Source organism: Pteropus medius, unplaced genomic scaffold (genome assembly GCF_902729225.1).
Source record: "Pteropus medius unplaced genomic scaffold, Ma_sr-lr_union100, whole genome shotgun sequence".
In the NCBI taxonomy this organism is placed as follows: domain Eukaryota; kingdom Metazoa; phylum Chordata; class Mammalia; order Chiroptera; family Pteropodidae; genus Pteropus; species Pteropus medius.
In genome coordinates, this window is record NW_024347732.1 from 1751453 (window position 1) to 1755868 (window position 4416).

Below are 4416 nucleotides of genomic sequence, written 5' to 3' on the forward strand. Positions count from 1 at the left end.
ATCAAATTAAGAACATTATCTGAATTACCACCACACAGAGAGAGAGAGAGACAGAGAGACAGAAACAGAGACAGAGAGAGACATATACATACACACACAAAACCCATAAAATAATCATAATAATAATGATGATGACAATTAACACCCTCTTTGTAGCCTACATATATGTCTTCTTCCTGCCTGCCTGACGCCAACAAAAATGTTTGAAAAAATAAGCTGAAAAGAAGTGAAACCAATTGTGTTTTTCAAAGATTCTTGGCAGTCTTTAGGTTTTGTCATCAGGTCAATGTTGATAACTTTTAACCACTGATGTTACTGAAATATTTATGATAGTTAACATAACTGAACTGGCAAGATTTCCTACAAGTGTCAATTCTTCTGTTCTCCCAATTTTAAATAAATTCTCAATTCCCTAGTCCCCAAACAGCCCTAGGTATGTCTTAGCAATTGGCTTTAATGACAGTCTATATCTACCTCTCTTGCAAGGCATGGACTGTGCATACACCCTTGGGGATATGAGCTTGTCTAGTTATGAAGAAATGTGGCCCTAGTTATATTTTCAGAGATCCCACATAAATAACTATTGGCTGCAAGAGAAGCAATTGAATCATCTCTATGTTTTATCCCCCCTTGCAATTCTGGCATTGTAAACTCCCTCTTACCTCTCTTGTTCATGCTATACTTCCTAAATCTAGAACAGTGCTTTGCCCTTAAAAAGTGTTTAAAAAATATTTTTGACTAAATAAATGACCATATAAATAAATAAATAAACTTTATTAAGAGCTAGAAGATTAAAACATCTTGGATTCAGATCCAAAATTTAAAATACTGCCATTTTACTTTTCTGTGAATCAGCCCTTTAATAAATTGTTCCCTATATGTTTGGCATTTCAAAGAGATCAAAAGAAAATATTTTCTCTCCTTATCAATATGATAAAATTATTCAATACCTGAACCCTGTAAATATTTGGGAGCTTTTTTCCAAGTTTTTATTTTTCAAGTGTTATTATACAGTATTTCTCAACAGAGGTGCTACTGGCATTTTATATGGGGTTGTTCTATGCATTGCAGGACACTTAGCATCACTCCTGTGCCCCTACTAAATGTCAGTGGTTCTGCGCAGTCAGTGTGACCTCCCAAAGTTTCCACACATACTACCCAACCAACTCCATAAGAACCTATTCTAAATTTTTTTTCAGGCAAGGCAATCATTGCTTGACCTCATGTATTGCGAGGACCTTGTCAGCTTACAATCCCTTTTTTTTTTTAAATTTTTTATGCCTACAGCACCTGGTCTTCCTAGTTGGTCTCCCATCCAAGTACTAACCAGGCCCGATCTTGCTTAGCTTCTGAGATCAGACAGGATCGGGCCTGTTCAGGGTGACATGGCCATAGACCTATTCTAAATTTTTATTAGATGAGTTATATCCAAGACTTCCCCATTTTCTGAAAGACAAAGTTCAAACTTAAAATCAAACCTGAGGAAGTCTCTCATAATTTGTCCTGTTGCCATTGGCAATTATATTTCCAGTGATAGCTCCATATATCCTTGCCCCAGCATCACCAATCTGTCATTACACAAATGTGCTTGTTCATCCATGCTCCTGTACCTTCAGTCAAGCTGTCCTCTCTGCTCAGACTGTCCTTCCAATCCCTGCCTCCCACATCCACCTAACTAACTAGCATTCATCCTACAAAGACAATTCAAAGATTTTCTTGTCTTGGCTGCACATCCTAACAATTTCTCCAGAGATTTATACTTTTTTGTTTCATTGTTAGTGTCCTCCTATTAACCATTGGGCATTCTGAAAATAGAGAGTTTGGCTTCCTCATTTCTGATTCCTTAGAACCTAACACTACGTGCACTAGAGTCATGACACACCACAACATACTATGTAGTATGCATTGTGTCACATAAAGCTTACAAATCAAGAGTAATGTGCTGGGACCCTGTCATGTGCTGCCACTGTGCGGGCTCTGGGGATGCCATGGTGGAAGAATAAGACAGACCTTGTGTCTAGAGGTAAGGACAGACATTAAACAAGTAATTTCAACTCTGGTGTGAGTAATAAAAGAGGAGATACAGAAAGAGGGCTATGAGAGAGTACAGCTTGGGGCTCTGTCATGCCTGGGCCCCCACAAGGAAAGGACAGTGTGGGATGAGGAAGAATTAGCTGGGCAAGGAAGGACGAGAAGAGTGCCTCAGGCAGAGAGAATATGTTAAGGGGTCAAGAGTGACAAACTCTGTTCATTCTTACAGCTTTACTAATGCATTTAGAGTGGAGTTCTGAAGTCAAACTATTTAGGTCAGCATGCAGGCACCACCATTTTCAATCCACATGACTTTGGAAAAGTCACAAATCTGCCTCATTCTCGCTTCTGTAAAAAGGGGATAATGATCTTACTTTATGATAGATTTGCTGTAATAACTAAATAAGATCACCTATTTAAATATTCTAGTACATAGTCTGGCACATAGTAAGTGCCTCAAAAATATTACCTCATTATTTTTTATTATTATTATTCAACAAATATCGATTATTCAACAAATGCCAACTCTCATTGACTTTCTTCTCTTGCTCTGATTTAGTACTTAATGAGAGTGTCTTGTCTTGTTCACTGCTTTTTCACAAGTGGACTAGAAAAATAGATAGGCCCTTAAATGGTGTATTCTACAATCTTAAAGAAAAAATATGGGCCAGTAAGTCCAGTCCAAGTAACCAAAGAAATATGTTTTCCATGAAAAATTCATATATCAAAATAGGCCAACAAATCATGTGGCACCTTGGAGTCATTTTATTATAGTTAACTTACCATACTGTTTGTTAAAAATAGATTTCTCCATCCCTACCTGTGGCCAGACCAATTAAGTCAGAATGTCCATGGGTAAAATGTGGTAATCTGGTTTTAACTTGCTCCCCAAGTAATAGTTATGAAAGATAAGTTTGGGAAATACTGGCTTGTCTCAGCAATTGCTTCTGCAAACCAAACACCCCCAAACTGATCAGTGTGAAATAATAATTTTATTAATTCCCTTCGATTCTGTGGGTCAGAGATTTGGAGAAGGAAAAGGAAGCATGGCTTATCTCTGCTCTTCCATGCCTGCGAAGACTCAAAGTACTGCCATCTGAAGGTTCAACTGCCTGTCAGCCAAAGTTCCCACACATAGGCTCTCCAGTATGGCAATCTCAGAGTGGTCTAATTTCTTTACATGCTGGCTGGCTTCTCCCAGAGTGAGCATGCCAAGAAAACAGGGTGAACACTGCATGACCTTTTACAACTGAACCTCAGTCACATAGTATCACTCACTACGTTTTATGGGTTGGAACAGACATAGACCCACCTAGATTCAAAGGGAAGGCATACGAGCCTGCCTCTCAATAAGAGATTCATAGAACTCCAGGCATATTTTTAAACTGACCAATGTCTTATTTCAGTCCTTAATGTGCACCCACAAACTTTCCTTTTCTCTAGACATTCTTCACATTTGTAAAGTTTTGACAAATATCAGAGAAAAGCTATGGGTTACTGGTTTCTTAAAACCCATCAGTAGTCCCAGATGATGCCTATATCTGCCTATGAGAACATTCTGCTTTGTAAAGTTGGTTCTTAATGTCTTCAATTCAAAAACAACCCTTGTTAATCTTGTCCGTAAACCCATTGCCATTAATCCATCCTCTCATTGGACTTCTTCAAAGGGTTTAAAAACTCTAACAATATTTCGATCATCTTTTTGTTTCACATAAAACTAAGGATTAAAATCCTTGTGGTACACAGATTATAATTATGTTTCTTTTCCCCCAGGTATTTCCTATAAAGTATTCAGTCTTATATAAAATATTGTGATACAAAGTTTAGAAGAGATTAAAGGATGAATTTTTATCCTAATTCATGAGTCATGTATATAATCCTTTGGGCTTATATCTGCCTTGTTTATGCATTTGAACATGTTTTATTCATGTTCCTGTATATAGCTGCCCATACATATGTCACACAATCCATTCAAATGCCTAAACATTATAAATACACATATAATTTTATACAATTTAGGATTACTTACAAATTAGATGTGTCAGGTTTTTGTGTATTTTGATGATCTGACACTAAAATAGTTGAGTCCATGAGTTCAATATTTGAACTATAATCACTTTTTTACAGTAAAATGCACAGATGCAGGAGAATAACAGCAGTCTGTGTGATTGCTCTAGCAAGTTCTATTAGAAATGTGTGTATTATTCCCCCAAAGCCATCTTTATTTTTTTCCTTTCATGTAAAATTAATTTGGGGGAGCAGAGTGGGGAGTCAAATCCATATTGGCATTTTCAAGGAATCACACTAATGTGAGATATTTTATCACATTAGTAATCATATTCAGAGATAAAGTTTTTTTGGACATGTGCAATTTTCAATCCAGCT

At 36.9% G+C, this 4416-nt stretch overlaps 1 pseudogene; it reads right to left on the reverse strand.

The window, feature by feature from the left end:
- Positions 1-1278: 1278 nt before the first annotated feature.
- LOC120614336 (uncharacterized) lies at positions 1279-1397 on the reverse strand (annotated as a pseudogene).
- Between the last annotated feature and the right edge of the window lie 3019 nt (positions 1398-4416).